Source organism: Mus caroli, unplaced genomic scaffold (assembly GCF_978045245.1).
Source record: "Mus caroli unplaced genomic scaffold, Mus_caroli_1 scaffold_13, whole genome shotgun sequence".
Lineage (NCBI taxonomy): Eukaryota > Metazoa > Chordata > Mammalia > Rodentia > Muridae > Mus > Mus caroli.
In genome coordinates, this window is record NW_028227268.1 from 8,553,789 (window position 1) to 8,575,014 (window position 21,226).

The window sequence follows — 21,226 nt, forward strand, 5'->3', positions numbered from 1 at the left end:
GCCAGGGATTGTGACTTTGCCTGGAAGGAATGGGATTACAAACACCCATTAGGTAACTATCTGTAACATACGTAAGGATGGGGAAGATCTTTCCAGGTAGACCAGCTGAGAAGAGACATGCTTGCCTGTGAGGCTTTCCCAGAAGCCTCAGTGTGGCATGTGTGCTTGCAAAGGCTCTGTGCTCTGATTTAAAGCTAGGTAAGCTGCCTCTCCCAGCTGCATGCTTGTAGCATTGATGGAGAGGCATGCCGATGGTCTGTGTGCATCATGCTCTGTGTTCTGACTGTAGATTGATGTCCTTTCAGAGACACGGTGTGTTATGAGAGAGAATTAAGGAGAGAAAAAGGCAGTTGAGGTGAGAGGGCCTCAGGTACTGTTGGCGGTTGAGTGGTATTTCCCAGGAGACTTCTAACCCCTGGCTCCCAGAACTTGGCCTCATTGATAATTAAGTGTTTGATTGTTTGCAGCTGTAATGGAGCATGGGCTAAATGGAGACTACTCCTGGGAGAACTAGCGAGAGCTCTTCGTTCAGAGCTTGCTGGAGCAAGGGGTCCACTACCTGCTGAGACTAGAAGCTGGGCACAGGCACCAGGAAAGCTACAGTGCAGACAGAAGGAAGGTTCAGATTAGCCTAGAGTGGGAACTGTCAGAATGGCTTAGGGCCTACTAGCAGGACCCCCTGCGTGCTTGGTTAGGAAGTATATCTGACTTGCTTCAGCATGTTTAACTGCTGTCTTAGTCAGGGTTTCTATTCCTGCACAAACATCATGACCAAGAAGCAGTTGGGGAGGAAAGGGTTTATTCAGCTTAAATTTCCACATTGCTGTTCATCACCAAAGGAAGTCAGGACTGGAACTCAAGCAGGTCAGGAAGCAGGAACTGATGCAGAGGCCATGGAGGGATGTTCCTTACTGGCTTGCTTCCCCTGGCTTGCTCAGCCTGCTCTCTTATAGAACCCAAGACTACCAGCCCAGGGATGGCACCACCCACAAGGGGACCTCCCCACTTGATCACTGAGAAAATGCCTTACAGCTGGATCTCATGGAGGCATTTCCCCAACTGAATCTCCTTTCTCTGTAATAACTCCAGCCTGTGTCAAGTTGACACACAAAACCAGCCAGTACAACTGCCCTATGGGGCTTTTAAGGCAGCTATCTCAAGACTTCTCAAGTTCTGGCTATTGTTGGGGGGGGGGTGCATTTATGACAAGGTTAGCTTCCTGGCCTGGTCACTGCAGACAATCTTGAGTAAATCGAAGGTTCTGGTGTAGATCTGTTTCTGTACATGGTCTGGCCATTGCTTGGCTATTCAAACCCTTCGGAGTTAAATGGAAGCCATTAGGGTGAATCCTACTCCAACAGAACTAGTGTCTTTGTGAGAAAGAAGACACAGGGGCTGAGGCTCAGGGGAAGGGCCAGATGATAATGCAGGCAACGGTGTGAGCAGTGTAGCTAGGACCGAGGCTAATGAAACAAGGAGGTCCTCCCTGAAGCCTCCTGGAGAATGTGGCTTTGCCTGTGCCTTCACTCCAACTTCTGGCCTGAAGAACTTTGAGACTGTAGGGACAGAAGAGGTGTTGGGTCTCCTGGAACTGGAGTTATAGATAGCTGTTAGCTGCCATGTGGGTGCTAGGACAGGAACCAGGATCCTCTGGAGAAATAGCTAGTGTTCTTAACTGGGCCTACATGGTTGTCTTAGGGTTTTACTGCTGTGAGCAGACACCATGACCAAGACAACTCTTATAGGGACAACATTTAAAAATGGCAGAGTCCAGGCAGACATGGTGCAGGAGGAGTTGAGAGTTGGAGAAGACTGGCTTCCAGGTAGCTTGGACAAGGATATTAAAGCCTGAGCCCACAATGACACACCTACTCCAACAAGGCCACACCTCCTAATAGTGCCACTCCCTGTGCTAGGCATACTCAAGCCACCACAATGGTGGAAGGAGAGGACCAATTCTTGAAAGTTGTCCTCTGACCTCCATTCACATGCTACGGCACAGGAGTGGGCTGCAGACATGCACATGTGTGTGCATACACACACAAACACACACACATAAGATAGATAGATAAAATATTTATATTTATTTGGTAAAAAATAAAACCACCACAAAAGCCCCACAGTTGATCATCATTCCCAGACTTTGGTAGAACACTCCGGCCTTCTGGTCTTTTCTAGGCCAACCTGTAGCTTCCTTTCGGCTCCATCCTCTTCACCAAGAGCAGTTAGCTCTTGGCTTCTCCAGCCTGTTCAGTTCACTCTCTCCCTAATCCCTCACTCTCTGGGGACTGCTGCAGCTGACAGGAAGCCCTGCCCCCTTTTGCTCCTCCCACCAGTCTCTGGGTGACATGCTGCCACCTGACATAGCCATCTCTATAGAGCCAGTCTCCTGTCTCCTGCCCTTCTCCCTGCCTAAGCACCAAGGCAGGTCCTAATACGTATACATCTTGGCACAGCAAATGAGGAGAGTCCAGAACTCAGGTTCCTGCTGGTGTTTTGAAAATTAAACAGCTCCATATGTGTCTGCCTCCCTCCGTTGCCCTCCTGTCTTTGCAGAGTTTCTCTCCTGGAAGCCCACAGGTCATCCTGTCCCCTCCATCCTCACCGCCCACACTGTCCCCCACCCTAGTGTCCACGGAGAGTTATTTTATTTGGAAATACAAAGTGCAAACTACTTCAGAACCAGGAAGAAACCCTTTTCCATGCAAATGCAGTGTGCCAGCAATGAAGACCCCGGGGCTGGAAGAAGCAGGCAGCTCCTCTCAAACTGAATATTCTTCAAAGTTAGCCCAGGACCAATCAAAGCAGCAGCTGGGAGGGGGGGGGGTCTCTTCTGGAAGCATTCAAAGGTGTAGCGATTTCTGTTTAATTAGGAAATCATGGGAGTAGGGAGCAAGGCTGGGTGGCTTATCTGTATTCAGTATAAGGCTTTCTCTGTATTGTAGGCAGATTTTCAAGTCCCTTTGAAAGCTGTATAATCAATAGGAGTGCCGAGCGGCCGAGCGCCGCAGCTGGCAGGAGCTCTGTGCAGATCCTCAGCTCTCGAGTGCACCACAGATTGAGAGGGAGTGGGAGGTGACCATTTGTTACCAGCCTTCAAGGCACCTCGCCTAACGATCATATTTGGGGAGGGGGTGGAATCCCGTGGGATCTCAAACAATACATGGGGGCTCTCTGTGTGGGAGAAACAAACTCCCTGCTTTGATTCCAGTTAACTTCCTAATTGATACGTAATTGGAGCCCCCAGTTTTGCTTTTCTTCCCAGCGTTACTGAAGTAGCATCAGCCAGTGGAAGTTTCAGGCACACGGCAGGTGAGTTTATGCATATGTAGCGACACAGTCCACACCATCAAGATCAAGTTAATTTGCCCTGTTACGTCTCGAATATACAGGGGAAAGGTGCTAGGATCACTCTCTTAGAAACCCAACGCCTTCCCACACTCTTCCCGAACACTGAAGATGTCACAGACATTCAGACATGCTACTATATCCTGGCTCAGAAGGCCCTAGCACTGCCTGGAGACAGCTTTGGGCTTTCAGGAAGTGGAAATAAAACTGGAAAATGTTCTTCAGAGATCCAAGTGTCCAGGATGCTTCTGGAAGAAAGAGGGAGAGTGCTCTAGGGGAGACGGCTGACAGATGGCGAAGGCGCCATGTCAGCTCCATCTTCCTGACCAGCTGTCACTGAGGAAATGTGCCCTGGGCTGGAAGGGAGCCAGAGAGAGAAAGGAAGATGAGGAATCCAGGCATCCAGAAGACCCTTGATCCTCCATCCAGCTCCAGGCGACAGTGGTCTCCATGGATGTAGACAGGAAGGGAGGGCCTTGAAGCATCTCACTCTCGTGGGTAGCCTGGGTCTTGTGGTGTTTATTATCTGGAGCCGACTTTCCTTCCTGACACCCCTGTCCACTGTCAGGTTACCCGCAGGTCCACCTGCGTGGGCTGCTGTTTGCATATGCTAGCTCTGGGTTGATAGCCAGCCAGTGGGTGACTGCACGACCTCAGGGCCCGGCCACCTGACAGCAGCATTGCCAGGCAGCAGCCGGCTCACTTCTCACGGATCAGTGGCTAGAGCTCCTCTTGAAGACCTAACTCTGTCCACTCTTCCTGGAGAAGCATTTCCTCCAGGACACAGACACAGGGCAATAGTACTGTGTTACACATTGGTCAAAAACAAACAAACAAACAAACAAACAAACCAAAAACCAAAAACCCCAAGGTCAAAAGCATTTATATTGTAGTACAGTTCGGCTGCAGATAGTGTGTCTAAGAGAGATGTAGCTCACGGAAGACCTGATAGTTTTACTGTATGATAAGGACAGGTCCACAATACTTTACAAACTCTTAAAAATGCATGTATTGTGCATATGTGCATGTTGTTGTGTGTATGTGGGTGTAGAGGCCAGAGGGAAACCTCTGCCGTCCTCAGGAATGCCAGCCAGCTCCTCTGAGAAAGGGGCTCTCACTGCACAGGACTCACCAAATAGACTAGACGGGCTGGTCAGTAAGCCCCAGGAATCCTCCTGTCTCTCCCTCCCCATGTCTCTCCCTCCCCAGCTTGGGGTTGAACGCATGCGCCACCCCACCCAGCAATTCTCCATGGGTTCTGAGGTGAGCCCAGGTCCTCATGCCTGCAAGGTGAGCACCAACTGTCCAAATTAGCTTCAGCCGTCCGTGTGCCAGTCTAGAGCAGCGGCTCTCAACCTTCCTAAACCCACAACCCTTTAGTACAGCTCCTCATGCTGTGGTGACCCCCAAGCAGAACATTATTTTCATGGTTACTTCAGAACTGTCATTTTGCTACTGTTAGGACTCGGAACGTAAACATTTGTGTTTTCCACTGGCCTTAGGCGACCTCTGTGAATGGGTCATTGGACTCCCAAAGGGGTCTCGAGACGTACAGTTCAGAACTGCTGGTCTAGAGTCAAACGAGGAACTCTTCATTGTGGGGTTGCCTGGATTAACTGGTGGTCATGTCTGTGAGGGATTGTGTTGATTGATGATTGACGTGGGAGGACACAGTCTGCTGTGGGGAGCACCATCTCTAGGCACGTGGACCTGAACTGTATGAAAAACTTAGCTAACTGGTCATGACTTCATACTCCTTTAAGCCTAGAACTCAGAAGGGAGAGGCACTTGATCTCTGTGAGTTCAAGGCCAGTCTGCTTTACTTACCGAGTTCCAGGCCAACTGAAGCTATGTAGAGAGAACTTGTCTCAAAAGAAATGATAGGTAAATGAATAAGGAAAGGAAAGAAAGTTAGCTAAACATTAGCATTAAGCCAATGATGGAGCCCACGGGCAGGATTCCTCCCTGGTCTCTGCGTCAGCTCCTCTGTCAGTGATGGACCCTGACCTGGAAGTGGGAGCTGAACTAAATCCTCTTGCCAAGTGTCATTGATCACATCGTGCCTGGGAAAGCTTGCTGAGCCACTCCCTCAGCCCCTTTCCATGCTTGAAAGTAGAAACGAAGCTGTCTAGGGAGCAGAGGGCCCGTGGGAATGAAATGAAAGAGGAGGTGGGCACAGGTGCCATGGCATCATGGCATGCTTAAGGGGTCAGAGGACCATTTGCAAAAGTCAGCTCTCTTCTTCCACCAGGTGGGTCCTGGGGATTGAACTCAGGTCTCCAGGCTTGGCCGCAAGCACCTTTACCTGCCGAGTCATCTTCTCGGCCCTGTAATTTTATTTTTTGGAGAGCCCCCACCACCCCGAAGCTTTCCATAGTGACCGTCTCAGTTTTATATTCCCACCCACAGCATGTATATATTTCTATCTTCTATTTTGTATATGGAATTTGTTCTCATGAATTATGGGCTTTCTGGCTGTACCTAACACTGGGCTTATTATGAATCTTAGCTCTCAGGAGGCCAAGGCAGGGCAGTTGAGAGTTCCAGGCTTGCCTAAGCTTTCCAGCAAGATCCTGACTCAGAATAAATAAATGATGAGTAAAAATGAAAGAAAATGACAAAGCTGGCTTTTCCCCTATTCCACAACAGAACTGTAATGAATAGACTAGAAACAACTTAAAAATGAGGACTATAAAATAGGAAGAAAATGAGCTGTAAGAAAGGCAAAGCATTATAAAGCTACTTTGAAGGATTGTGCTGTGTCTAATAGATGGGGTATCCAGGACTCTTAGTTAGGGTTTTACTGCTGTGAACAGACACTATGACCAAGGCAACTCTTACAAAAACAACATGTATTGGCTTATAGGTTCAGAGGTTCAGTCTAGTACCATCAAGGTGGGAGCATGACAGTGTTCAGGAAGGCATGGTGCAGGCAGAGCTGAGAGTTCTACATCTTTATCTGAAGGCTGCTATGAGGAGATTCACTTCCAGGCATCTAGGATGAAGGTCTTAAGCCCACACCCACAGTGACACACCTACTCCAACAAGGCTACACCTCCTAATAGTGCCACTCCATGGGCCAAGCACATACAAACCATTATATCAGGGATAGTAGCTCAGGAGATATTGTATGGATACATATATGATATGATATAGATGATATATGTTTATATGTGTATGATGTAGATGATATATGTTTATGATGTATATGTATATGATATATATATATATATATATGTATATACACACACCTATATACACACACATGGCCTTCTTTGTGAGACAGCCTTGATGGCCTCACATTTCTGACCTTTCCACCACAGCCTCCCAGGTGCTGAGATTACAGCTGTGTATCAGCATATCTGATGATGTCTCCTTTTTGGGGGGTGGTCTACCATAAAAATGATCTCCTGTACAGGCATCGCCATCTCCTGTCTGGAAACTTCTAGGCATCGGATCTCCCTAGTCTCCTTTGCAACTGAGACCTGGGTGCCATTGCTGGCGCATGCTGGTCACACCCACCCACATAAGCTGGTAACAGAAGCAGGGAACGGGTACAGTGTTCATGTGAGGGCGGCGGCAGCAGCAGCAGCAGCAGCAGCAGCAGCAGCAGCAGCAGCAGCAGCAGCAGCTGTGTCCAGTCTGCAGAAGTCACAAGGCTCTGGTCCTGGAAATAGTATATAGGGCTCTGGTGGCCAGGGCTGTACCAGGGGCTATAGTTTCACTGCTGTTGCTGGTTGGCTTTGTGTCATATGATCCTTGATAGTGCCAGGGATTGAAACCAGGGCGTCAAGCATATGAGGCAAGCACCCTACCAACTGAGCTTCCCCCATCCCCCCACCCAAGCCTTGTGCTCTAATTATGGATTCCACCTGACTTTTGACTCTATGTCTTGCTCTGTCCCTCTGAGCATTCTGTCCATGTCTCAGAAATCATGGAGCACGCATCTGAACATACATGCAACCATACAACTTGTATGTATGTTTTCTGGGTAGTTTTAGCCAGTCATCTGTCTCTTTTATGTCTGTCTGTTTGTATGCTTGTGTGTGTATACATATGTGAAAGTACACATGCATACAGATGTAAATGCACGTGAAGGACAGAAGCCGATGTGGCATTCCTCAGGATGTGTTCTCCTTTATTCTTTTATTTTTTTATTTTATTTTTTGAGGCAGGATCTCTCACTAGTCTAGCACACACCCATTAGATAAGATGGGTCTGGCCATCGAGCCCCAGAGATTTAGCTGCCTGTCTCTACCTCCCCAGCCCTGGGATTATGAATGTGTGACACCACACCTGGATTTCTTTTGAGTGGGTTCTGGGACTCAAACTCAGGCCCTCATGTGTGCACCAGCCGAGACATCATCCCAGTTTTAGCCAATGGCGTCCTTATGCAATAAAATATAGACAGTTGTCTTAGTCAGGGTTGCTATTCCTGCACAAACATCATGACCAAGAAGCAAGTTGGGGAGGAAAGGGTTTATTCGGCTTACACTTCCACATTGCTGTTCATCACCAAAGCAAGTCAGGACTGGAACTCAAGCAGGTCAGGAAGCAGGAGCTGATGCAGAAGCCATGGAGGGATGTTCTTTGCTGGCTTGCTTCTCCTGGCTTGCTCAGCCTGCTCTCTTATAGAACCCAAGACTACCAGCCCAGAGATGGTTCCACCCACAAGGGGCCTTTCCCCCTTGATCACTAATTGAGGAAATGCCTTACAGCTGGATCTCATGGAGGCATTTCCCCAACTGAAGCTCCTTTCTCTGTGATAACTCCAGCTGTGTCACGTTGGCACAAACCCAGCCAGCGCAGCAGTACTGCTAGGAAATACTTGCATGATTAAGAATTTTCCAGAAGAACTTGGGGTTTTGGAAATGATCTAAGACATTGCATGATTAATAATACGAGATATTTGCATGAGTGATTTAAGATTAAAAAATTTTGTGGAAGTCATCAAAAACAATTCTGGAGGGAACTTGTTTCTTTTAGCTAATAACTGGGTCATGTATTGAAATTTCCAAAGGCCAAGCAGGTTGGGATGAAAACATTACTTCTAATGAGTCTCACGCTTAGTCGTTTTCCCAAGTGGAGCATATTTCCATAACGGCGGGAGTTGGTGATGAAACCTTTTGATTTCCCATATTGCTTTAGTGTTACCTGGTTAGCATAGTGGTACAGCATATTACTAATAACCCGTAGGTCAGCCTCAAACCGCTCAGATCTCAGTGCTTGGGGAAAACCAAGAGAAAGGAAATGTAGCCAGCTGTCCTTCCGTACAGAAGCAGCACACCACATGCTGATGTAAAGAAGTGTTTCCAGTGGGGTGAGGGAGGAGGGTGAGGGAGGAGGGAGAATAAAAGAGGGAGGAGGGAGGCTGGTTTATTTAGTCAACAGCATGCCTTCCTCAACTGCTCTGATCATGCATTGCTTGCAGTTAGCTTCAACTCCAAGCAATGGAAAGTCCTCAATAACTGCCCTTTGTCTTAGAGAGAAAAAAGTCTGAGGCCAGTGTTGTGTCCTAAAACATCAAGTGACACTGGCTGCTTTGGCCTTGTTGTTCTGTAGAAGGTGGCTTTCATCTTCAGGTTCCTTTGTAGTTCAAAAGGGCTGCTAGAGACACAGCTATTGCTTCAGGTTTCCACCAGCAGGAAGGCCGAGGCAGAGAAGAGCAGCCTTTTACTACAGAACATTTCCAGGCTAAAACCCCATTCAGAGCACACAGCTGCAAGGGATTCTGGGAAATGTAGACTAGAGGTCTGCACGTCCAACCAAGAACTAGAGTTTCTTCTAGGGAGTAGGTTCCCATAGATAACTAGTTGTCTCTGTCCCAAGTAGTTGTAAACAAATTAGACAAGGTTAGCCATAGTGAGTGATGCATACCTTTGATCCCAGCACTCAGATGGATCTCTGCGAGTTGGAGACCAACTTGTGCTGTTTGGCAAGTTCAGGGCCAGCCAGGGCTCCATTGTAAGACCCTGACTCAAAAATAACTAACTAGATAACTAACTAATTAACTAAACAAACAAACAAACAAGTAAATAAGTGGATATTTGGGCTTATTTTCCAGGGGCTAGAGTTGACCTACTATGTGTCATACTTATAGAGGTTTATTTTCCAGGGGATGGAATCGACCTACTATGTGTTGTCAATTCTGCCCACTGTATACGAGAGAAGAGCCTTCAGAGTGGCCAAAAGGGAGACCAGGGTAAGGCAGTGCAGAGCTATCAGCCCTGGTCTAGGATTTCACTGCCTGGGTGTGAATTTGGCTTTGGCTTTTCCTGGCTAGGTGACCTTAGAGGAACTCCAAAACCTCTTGCTTTTGAGAGTGGCTGCTTGAAGCATGTCATGAATGACACCCAGTGACCCAGTACTTGATGGACACTGATACTAAAAAGTTACTTCCTGAAATGTTTTTCATGGTTTGTATTATTCTTTGAGAATTTTGTACCATGTACTCTGATCAAACCCTTCCCCGACTCCTCTCAGGTCCACCCCTGTTTTTCACCCACTCAAGTTTATGTCCATTTATTTATTTATTGTTGTTGAGATTACACCCATAAAGGTTAGTTGCGGCTCATGTGTTCGTAGATGTGTGGCCTTCTGTTGCAGCATGGTTGCTTCACCGGGGACCACACTCTTTTTTTTTTTTTTAAATATTATTTACTTATTATTCTTTATACCAGTACACTGTCGCTGTCTTCAGACACACACACCAGAAGAGAGCATCGGATCCCGTTACAGATGGTTGTGGACCACCATGTGGTTGCTGGGATTTAAACTCAGGACCTCTGGAAGAGCAGTCAGTGCTCTTAAGCTCTGAGCCATCTCTCCAGCCCCAGGGACCACACTCTTAAAGACACTTCAAAAGCCATTTTCTCCCTTGCACTCCAACTCTTGCGGGGCCCATGGTTCCTTTCCTGACATGGTGATACGACCCCTTGCTTTGGCATTCAGACCCTTTAGATGGCTTCAGTGTTCAGCAGGAGGAGAGAGGCTGCTCTCAACACCAGTCTGAGTCACACATGATTAGGAAGATACATCTGCCAGGGGAGGGGGCGAGGGAGAGGGGCGACTAGACTATTAGCCTGTGGAACCATTATAAATGTGTTTTTTTTTTTTTTGCCAGATCTGTGGCCAGGGGCAGCTCCCAACACAACTGAGAGTTGGCAGTGCTTAGGTGTAGACCAGTGAGGAAAAAAACCAGAAGAGAATAGGAGATTATCAGTCCTTGACTAAGGAAGCACCATTTCACCCATTACCATGGATTGCAGGGCTGCCTCTAGAGCAAGTGGTTCTCAACCTGTGGGTCGTGACCCCTCCTCTATCTGATATCCTGCACATCATATATATATATCTATTTATTTATATTATGATTCATAACAGTAGCAAAATCACAGTATGAAGGAGCAATAAGATAATTTTATGGTTGGTGGTCACCACAAGGTGAAGAACTGTCTTAAAGGATGGCAGCATTAGGGAAGGTTGAGAACCGCTGCTCTTGGGTGACACGCCACAAACTTTTCCTACGCACACACGGCTGCAGAGAAGCTATGTGAAGCTTTGAGGACCACAAACTCTCTGCTGTAAATAGTGACCACTCTTACTGTGGAAAAAGGAGCCATCGGCATCCCAGTAACACTTCATCCATGCAGGCTAAGGAGATGACTGTCAATAAAGAGCCGTTCAAGCCTGGGGAATGGAATTTGATCCTCAGCGCAAGGGAAGAGGCTGGGTGTGGTGTGTGGGCCTTCAGTGTAGGCTCTGTGGTTGGGGGGAATCAGGAGGAGCTCAGTGGCCAGACAGCTTAGCTGGATCGTGAGCTCCAGGCTCAGTGAGAGACCCTGTCTCAAAACCTAAAGTAGAGAGCAATTGAGGAAGACATCCAATGGTGACTTCAGGCCTCAACACATATAAGCACACACGTGTGTGTACTCATGTGTTCTTCCTTCCCCGTGTACCCTTTATGAAACCAGGTAGTCACCAGGTTTGGCTTTTAAGCTGCGCTGTGCTAATCTTTGGACTAACATTGAGTGCCCGAATAGGCCATTTCACGTCTTCTCCTCTTCTTCCTTTGTATGTTCCAAGTATGTGGGTTAACATATAGCCCTCTGCTGACTCAGCCCCTAGAGGGGTGGCAGGGTCCATTGCCTTGCAGGAGAGACCCACTTTGCCACTGATCTTAATGTTTTCAGGGCTAAGATTCGTAGCTTTCTGGCAGAGGAGCACTTCAGCTGGCTTCTCGTTAACGACTCGTGTTCCATTGGTGGGCTTGGATGGTCTCTCTGGTGCTCCAACCAGTCATAGAACAGGTTTTCAATTTAAGCTGATGGGCTCCAGGGGACGGGAGTTAGAGCTGACTCGCCTCAAGAGCGTTGGCACCCAAAGCACCACCCACCGGGATGGCCTTCACCCAGGCGCAGGCAGCAGGGCGCTCAGAGATCTCTAAAAAGTTAAGGAGGCGTGGCTGTGCACTGGTTTGTATGTATGTGAGAGAGAAAAAAAACCCCATATCTTTCAGTTCACCACGTTAATCATCTGTGTGTATGTGTATGTGCATGTGTGTGTGTGTGTGTGCAAGCATGAATGCGTGTGTATGTGTGAATGTGTGTATACATGAGCCCTCTTGTTATTTGCTGCTGTGTAGCCTAGGTTAGTCATCCTATGAGATTCTGGGAATTGTGTCTCCATTGCCCATCTCACAGTGGGTATATCCAGCCTGACTCAGATGCTGTCAATCCAAACTCACGCCCCCATACTTGGGAGGGAAGCATGCTACCCACTGAGCCAACCCTCCAGCCGGCTTTTGTTATTTATTATTTATTTGTTTATTTATTTTAAAGAGGACCATGGGCTGGTGACACTGGCCTGGAACCCGATCTCAGAGAGCCACATGGTGGAAGAGGAGAATCAGGCTTGCAGTTGTCTCTTGACTTCCACTGGTGTGCCCTGGTACACATTCTCCTCTCAGAAATAAACAAACAAATAAATAAATAAATATAGCTTTCAAAAGCAAAAGCAGAAGAAAACTGCAAACAGGATAACCTTTAGTCCCACATCTATTCGAGTGCTGTTATGGGTGTCTGCCCCAGGCTAAGGCAGTGGGCTACTCTGCTCTCTTCAAATTCTCATCTTTTAAGGACAAAGTCAATAAACAAGTAGACGTACAATTCTACCAAAGAAGAGAGAGTAATTTGGCTGCAGTGTTTTGAAGGGAGCAGTAAGCGCTGGAGAGATGATTCACTGGGTAAGGGACTGGCTTCTCTTCCAGTGGGAAAGGGAGGGTTCAAGTCTCAGAAGCCACATGGTGGGTCACAACTGTTTGTATCTCTAATTCCAGGGGAACCTGATGCCCTCTCCCGACTTCTGAGGGCACCAGGCATGCATGTGCACAGACATCCATGAAGGCAGAGCACACATACACATAGAGTGAAGTAAATAAATCTTTTCTTTTGTGCTAGCAAGCATTCCAGAGCAGAAGTGGAGGGAGCTGCCCTGATTACAAGCCCGTCCCACATCAGGCTCATGTGCCTGTCTGCAGAAACCCACGGCTGGAACTTAATTACAATAAGCCTACTCATCAGCAGACATTTGAAAGACGAAGGTGCGATTCAGGTAACAACGGATCAAATATTTTCTTTCTTTCTTTTATTAAAATTATTTTTAGCCGGGCGGTGGTGGCGCACGCCTTTGATCCCAGCACTTGGGAGGCAGAGGCAGGCAGATTTCGAGGGCTATACAGAGAAACCCTGTCTCGAAAAACCAAAAAAAAAAAATTTTATTTCATATCTGTGAGCGTTTTGCCTGCCTTCATGTCTGTTTTACCATAGGCATATACAGTACCTGTAGAGGTGGGAAGGGGGGTGTCAGATCCGCTGGGACTGGCTGGAGTCATAGACAGCTTCGAGCCACCATGTGGGTGGTGGGAATTGAACCCTGATACTCTGCAGGAGTAGCCAGTGCTCTTGAGTACAGAGCCCTCTCTCCAGCCCTACCATTTTCAACGAAAGATGAAGTGCCACTTACAGGACTCACACCCATTACCTCCATGTACATCCAAACCCCTTTCCTCACTGTGAAATAAAACCCCATATCCATTAAGTTTTTCTACTCATCTCTTCCTGTAGCCCCCTAGCAACCACAGGTCCTCTTTCTCTTCTATGGAGTTACCTACTCTGGCCAGTTTTTGTGTGGGGTTGTGGTCCTTTGTGTCTGACTTCTTTTACTGTGATATGTATCACTCAATACTTCATTTTCCTGGTTGTATAACATTCCATTGTATAGCTATAGCCTATATATTTATCCATCCACCAGCCCTTGGCTATTTGGGTTATATTTGTCTCTTGACTGCCTATTTCGGCACAAGGATTGTTTGTTTCTATTCAGTTTTCTTGGTGAGGAAGGGGATTATGTAAGCGTAGTATAATGGCTATTTCTGGTTGTCAACTCGACTGTCTCTGGAATGAACTACCACCCAGAATTGGAGGGCTCCCCCGTGATCCAGATCTTGAGGCTGGAAGATACAATTGTGTCTCTGACCTGGATCTTGGCATGGAGATCTTTAGGCATAGTGGCTATGAAAAGTTTAGGCCCAGGCAAGGTAGTACACACCTTTCATCCCAGGAGACTAAGGCAAGGAGATCTCTGAGTTCAAGGTCAGCCTAGGATAAAGCAAGTCCCAGATCCAGGCTTGGTGGTACACACCTTTAATCTGGGCCACACCTTCTGCTGGAGACCTACATAAGGACTTTGGGAAAAGGAAGATTCACTCTTCTTGGCCTGTTTGCACTTACTAGCCAGCACATCTGTTGGAACCTACTTCTACAGAAGACCAGCTGAAACAACTAGCCTTGTGGGACTGAGCAACTCCTAGATCCTTGGACTTCCCATTCCCAGCTGGCCATTGTTGGGGAGTTGGACTCTACGGACTGTCAGTCATCACATAAATTCCCTCAGTATATGGACAGACAGACCATACGCCCCGTGACTCTAGGGAACCCTGACTAGTACACAGAGCTTGTCTTAGATGTCCCTTAGTTTCCAAACCATCCGAGGTAAGAAGCAGAAGAAGCTGTACCTTCTCCTTCATCTCCTTACTGAGCCCAGAGCTTGATTTCTCAGACCTGGGATCTTTAAAAGTCTGTTGTTGAGCCTGGCGTGGTGGCGCACGCCTTTAATCCCAGCACTTGGGAGGCAGAGGCAGGCGGATTTCTGAGTTCGAGGCCAGCCTGGTCTACAAAGTGAGTTCCAGGACAGCAAGAGCTATACAGAGAAACCCTGTCTCGAAAAAAAACCAAAAAAAAAAAAAAGTCTGTTGTTCTTGTTCCAAAAGAAGGTCACCACATCAGCTATCCTGTTGTCCCAGAGCCGAGGGCTGCATGTCTCCCCACCAGGCCCTGCCTTATGGTGTCTTGATGGAGTCTCTCAAGGTCCTACCTTGGGGAAGCTGGATCAGGGCTGGGGAGACTGGGACAGGTATTGGAAACCCCTTTCCCAGGAGGAGAGCAGTCCCTTCTTGGTGGATTTCCCCCATGAGTCAGCCCACCACATCCCCCAGTGGATGGGGAAGTTGTATTCACCCCAGACCTGGGATCTGTGAGATTTTAGGGTTCACTGTACAGCCTTGTGTCTGAGCGATTCCCCTCCATCTCACATAGTCCAGGCTGGGACTTGGACTAAATGTGTAGCCACATATGACCTTGTATTTCTGATCTTCCTGCCTCTTCTCCAGCGCAACACCCTGCTTTTCTGATTTCTCTTTTGGGATATTTATTTCTATTTCAGCTCAAGGGATTAGTGAACTGCCAAGCATCTCTCTTTGGTGCTACTGGGAGTGACTCTGTGAGCGCGAAGCAGAGGACGAGGAGGGGAAAATAGAACATACAGAGTTAAAGACACGCACAGAGAGAGGAGAGGGCACGGAGCCATGGGCCAGCTCTTTCTCTGTCTTTGAGTGGGAAGGCTTAGTTTCTCTAGCATTTCAGACTCCCCAGCACACAGCAGAGACGAGAGCTCAGTATGAGGAAGACACTCAGCAATGGATCAGCTCACCCCATGGGAGGGAGGCAGGATGGAGCCCGTACAGTTCCCCTGGCACAGCTGTGTCCTGCCCTTGAGGATTCCCCATCCTAGGATGGAAAAAGCACAACTGGGCATCCTTCATTACGACAGAGGTTTAATTCTGGAACTACTCTTGTGTCTTGCCCAGGTCACCCTGTCTTCAGACTCCCCATTGTCTATTAGACCAAGCTCTGGGGACCCTGTGTTCGCTTGTTAGTCTAATGGGTGGCCTAGTCCTTGGCTTCCCAGGGCAGGGCCACTTTCATTGTCAGCTGGGTGCCTTGGGTGTAACTTACCTCTGGGGGACTTCTGCATTATCTAATGTATTCCTTTGAAGCATTTCATTCTTGCTGATTACTGCTTAAAGGTCATTTCCAAATAAACATGGACTGAAAGGTCACTGTACCCAGCTGCAGACTCATCTGAAAGCAGCTTTGATCCTGTTTAGCGCCAACCCCGACCTCCTCTGACCTTCCCTGCTGCCTATTCTGGTGGCCTGTGGTTAATCGAGTTGCTGCTTGCTTTTGGGCACTGGAATTGGGTATGGGGCTGGTAGTGGTGGAGCATAGTATAGATGATGGGTGCAAATGGCATTGCAAACTTAAATTGTGTGTGTGTGTGTGTGTATGTGTGTGTGTGTAAGCAAGAGGTCAATTTTTGGGTGTCATTCCCCAGGAGCCATCTGTTGATTTTTTTTAAAAAATTATCTATTTATTTATGGCTTTTTGAGAAGGGTCTTGCTATATATCTCTAACTGGCCTGGAACTTGCTATGTAGACCAGGTTGACCGCAAACTCACAGAGATTCATCTGCCTCTGCCTCCTGAGTGCTAGGATTAAAGGTGCGTCCCACCACACCCAACTGTGTGTGTGTATATTATGTGTGTTTCCAGGTATGTCACAGCACATGGGTGGCAGTCAGAGAGCAACTTACATGAGTCGGTTCCTTTCTTCCACTGTGTGGGACTCTGGGGTTGAACTTAGGTCTCCTTAGACATGGTGGCAAGCGTTTTTACCTGCTGAGCCATCTTTCTGGCCCTACTCTGGTTTTTCCAGGTCTGTTGCTACCCTGGAGCTGTCAGATTTGGCTAGGCAGGTCAGCCAGCAAGCTCCAGGATCCTCCCTCCTGTCTCTTCCGCCTCACAAGCATTGGGGTTGTAAGCTTTCCCCTCTATGCTTGCCCTTTGCACACGGGTTTAGAGAGTCCTGTCCTCATGCTTTCAATCCCCGGCTCCTCACTGCCAATCTGTACCGAAGCGCAGATAGTTGTAAGGAAGTGGGAACGGAGCCATCTCCAGATGTCACTGAGGAGTCCTACTGAAGTCACTGTGCAGCCACGTACCTGTCCACAATGAATCAGCTCCCTCCTGATGAACCCATGAGATTGAGGGGTTGAGTGAGCAGATGCTGGTGGAACGTAGGGCAGCAAAGTTACAGCAAAGGACCAGGGAAGCGTGCCTTTGCAATTCCCGAATAATAAAGAAGGAACAATGCTACTTCTGTCCAAGAGGAAAGTCATGCCAGTCCGAGTCCATGCACCTCAGATAGATTGTACAACAGACAAGCCACGTGGAAAGTCACAGTCGACTATGCCCTTCACTTGCTGTGTCAGCTTGGGTGGTGGGAAGACATGAGCATTGTGACCGTGGGCCCACCGACTGTCAGAAAGCATGGCTCATCACGCCTGGGCAAGGCAGGTGGGCTCAAGAACCACCTACGGAATAAGCCAGTCAGATGTGGGCCCAAGGGAGGGTTTCTGGGCGGGAGGGGGGGGAGATGGGTTATTGTGGTACGGAAGGAGGGTGAGCCTGATATCTCAGCACCCAAAATTGGGACCTTGGTGAGCATCCATGACTAACTTTCAGGAAAATGAAGACTTTCCTTTCATCTATAATGGCATGGAGTGTGGAGACCACTTTGAAGAGCCTGATTTGGCAATGTCTGTCAAAATGAAGCGGGCCCATCCCTTATGACCAAGGGATAAGGCACATCTATGAAGGGATGCTATGGCAACCTCCTTACCAGTACCTTAACAACACATCCTTAAGAGCGCTATCTATGCCAGGGAGAGCGTAGAGGCGTCTGGAAAGTTTCTCAGGAAGATGGTGTCAATCCGCAATGTACAGCCCCACAGTGGACACCACACTGGACATGCAGAGGGAGAGGTGACTTGGTCACAGCGGCTCAGAAAGTGCCTGTGCTAGGCCACCAAGTCATCCAAGGTGTCTGAGGAAACTGCCTAACGTAAAACATAACCATCCACTACCACACTTTATAGTCACATAAGTAAATGTGCACAAACATAACTTACCTCTATAGACAGCCATGCGTGTATCTCTGTAAAGATAGATTGGTGAATATACATGTGTGTCGGTATATACATACGTGCATTTGTGTATGACTCACAAAAATAGTTTAGAAGAAGATACTTGGAACTGCTAATACTGGCTACCACTGTCAGTGACCATTTAACTCTGCCCTTTAAAGGCTGCAGGACCTTAATAATGCCCCACTGGGGCAAGCTCCTGACACATGAACCTCTAGGGACACAACAGCTGCCCAGGGAACGAAGAGCACACCCAGGCCCCAAGAGGTAAACTGGCTTCCAAGAGAGGCAGAAATCTGGTTAAAGGTGGGTGGTCTGATGCTGGTTTTGCTTGGTTGCCTGGGGCAGCCTCTCTGGGTACCACAGGAGGTTTTAATTCATAGTCCATCACAGATGCTCCGACTCAGTCTGCGGCAGGAGGGGAAGGTCACCCTCAGCTTCCCACTGGGCCAGCCCTGTCTCTTTTGTTTCAGATCTGCTGTAACTGGGGAGGGGCACAGAGGAGTTGGAGAGAGTTGGGGAGAAGCCTCAGGCATCACCTAACGCAGGACCCCTGCAGGAAGAGCCCAGTGGGGCCAACAAGGTTGAGAAAGATGTCTAGAAGGCGGTGACTGACTGTAGGCTCATCACTGAAGAAAAGGCCTGTGACCTCCAGACTTCTAGGCTAGACTAAGCAGGGTCAAAGTTCATGGTTTCCCATCTGAGTCTAAGCCCCTGCCAGCCTGAGTGAATACTATTATACTGTGACCCTCCAAGAAAGAAGAAAGGCTGCCCCAAACTATAATTCCCATTTCTGCTTCAAAAATTTAGCTTATGCCAACTAAAAGAACTCTTTTAGGGCCTGGGAGATGGCTTCACCCCCAAATTATTTCTTCTTTTAGAACAAGGACCAAGTTCCATTCTTCATAATCCAGGTAAAAAAAAAAAAAAAGCCAAGTCTCATAGTGTACACCTGTCATCCCGGGGGTCAAGAGGCTCCCTGGAACTCACTGGCTAGCCAGCCACGGTCAGTCAGTGAGCTGCAGGTCCTGTGAGAGATCCTGCCTCAAAAGCTTTGAAAGTGATAGAGGAAGACACCTGGTGTTGGCCGCTGACCTACACATGTGCACATGTGCACCCATGCATGTGTGCGCACACACGTGCACGCACACACACATGCGCGCACACACACAGAGACACACACACAGACACAGCACACAGACACCATGCACACTTATACATACAGAAACCAGAAGAAAATTCAGAACTCTTTTAGGCTTAGTTTGATCACGTCATATCCATAAAGGAAATTCTATGTATAATTTATATATGCAAACATAGGGATAGGATCCTTACATACACAGAAAAATAATGGGGTAATGGGATAAACTGGAAGAGGGATTATTGATACCCTTGTCATTTGAGTGTGATACTTTCCCTTTTTCAAATCGCTCAAACTCAAGGTAGCTTTTGATTTTTATTTTTTTCACAGTATTTGCCTGGGGCCCTACTGATGCTAATCCAGACTGGTAGGTTTAAGACATACATTCAAGTCAGGCTTGGTGGTGTGTATCTGGAAACTGAGGCAGGGGAGTCATGTGTTCCAGGCCAGTTGGAGTCATGAGGAGAGTTTAAAATTAGCCTGGGTACATTGGTACTTTGGAACTCCATCTCAAAAGAAAATGTGTGTGAGCAGGGGTGGTGAGATGGCTTGGTGAATAAAGGGGCTTGCTGTTAAACCTGACAACCTGAGTTCGATTCCCTGGATTTACAAGATGGATGGAGAGCACCAACTCCCACCAAGTTGTCCTCTGTCATGTGCTGTGGTGTGCACAGGTGTGTGAGTGTGTGTTGTGTGTGTGTTTGAGACAAGTCACATGTATTCCAGGCAGGGCTCAAACGTATTCTGTATCCATGGACAACTTTAAACTCCTTCCCTCAGGAGGCAGGGGATTACAGGTGTGTACTGCCACACCCAGTTCATACTATGCAGAGGATGAAGCCTAGGGCCTAGCTGGGTAAGCTAAAGTCCCCCAATCCAGCTTTTCCAAGATGCTAAATTGTGCTGGGAGGAGGTCAAGAACACATTTTTGTTTGTTTGTTTGTTTTCGTTTTTTCAAGACAGGGTTTCTCTGTGTAGCCCTGGCTGTCCTGGAACTCACTCTGTAGACCAGGCTGGCTTCGAACTCAGAAATCCGCCTGCCTCTGCCTCCCGAGTGCTGGGATTAAACGAGTGCGCCACCACGTCCAGCAAGAACACATTTTATAATTGGCAAAATATATACAGGTTTGCCTTCCTCCCAAGCAGTAAGGGTGGGTAAAGCCCCTGCCCCCGCTGGCCTGGAGGCAGTTTTGGGAGGCTTTTGGCAGTCCCCAGACATCACGCTGTGACACAAATAGTAAACAGCACGCCTCTGCAGTGGGGGCAGAGCTGTGAGTGCCCCAGCCTGGGATGGCTTCTCGAGCTGCCTTCTGTTAGATAGCTGGGGAGGATGCAGATGGATGGATCACTGTGGCTATCAACAACAATCCTGCCCCACCCCCTTTCAGACAACGCCATCGGAAAGCGGCTGATGTGACTCAGAATGGTCCGGGAATGAAAGGCAAAAGGCTTCTTCTTGCCTTCTGTGGGTTAAATAATAGAGAGTGGTTGTGGGTGGAGGGGCAGATGGCACAAGCTCCCAGCAGCTGGAGGCTGCTTGTCTTCATTACTGTCATCGACAGAAGGCTTCCTCTTAGACATGGGATAGCCTTTGGTCACCCAGCTGATTCTCTTCAGGAGCCTGCAGGGTTCAACCTGGCCTCTTTTTCAAGACTCTAATGAACCCTTTAGCTGGCAGGAGGCTCACACTCACTCCTGTAAGCACCTCTCTCCTTTGTCCGGACTTGTGGTCCTTAACTGGGGCCCTCTCTGGTCCCATGGGAGACTGCCTTAGCTGTTACATCCGAGTTTCTGCTAAGCAGGCTATTGTGTGTGCCCTGGCCTCTGTCAGGGACTGTCTGGCTTGGGTACTCCTCTGCGCTGTGTTTGGGAAGCTGTAACCAAACAAAGCGACCTCTGAGGTCCACAGGATCCGGTTGCCCCACCCTTTCCTGAAACACCGAGACAAGAAAATGGACCAAATGGATTTGATTGGTGTTTGGGGCAGCCTCTTACAGGGCAAGGTCCTAATTGTATACAAAATGCTGTCTTTCACCCAGCACTGAATTTGGAAGGTTTCCCCTTGGTGTAAACACAAGAAGAAATAGTGCATGCCTGGAGCCGTAGATAGAGTGAGGGACAACTCCCATGTAGTGGTTCTGTACCCTTCGTGCATGTCCTGGGGAGCTGGCTGATTTGGGCCCAGGGTCAACCACTCAGAAGCCTGGCACTCTGCATCTTTAATAGACCCCCTGTCTGTGCTGGGTGTGTGAGCATCACAGGTTGAGAGGCAAGGCATAAACCTGACCCCTGAGGCCCCGTGGTCAGGACTGGTATTGTTCCTTTCAGGGCTAAAACGAGGAAGCCCTTCTTGAAGCT

The 21,226-nt window shown here is 48.2% G+C and overlaps 1 protein-coding gene across 2 annotated transcripts in view; it reads left to right on the forward strand.

Annotated features, from left to right (window-relative positions):
- Slc39a11 (solute carrier family 39 member 11) overlaps positions 1 to 21,226 on the forward strand; it is a 404,384-nt gene that overhangs the window by 47,782 nt on the left and 335,376 nt on the right. The window contains exon 2 of one of the 2 annotated variants that reach the window (XM_029484197.2): positions 12,804 to 12,957. The exons of the other annotated variant lie outside the window; for it this stretch is intronic. The gene's annotated coding sequence lies outside the window, so the exon portion shown is untranslated. The remainder of the gene's footprint in view (positions 1 to 12,803; positions 12,958 to 21,226) is intronic. 2 annotated transcript variants of the gene reach the window in all.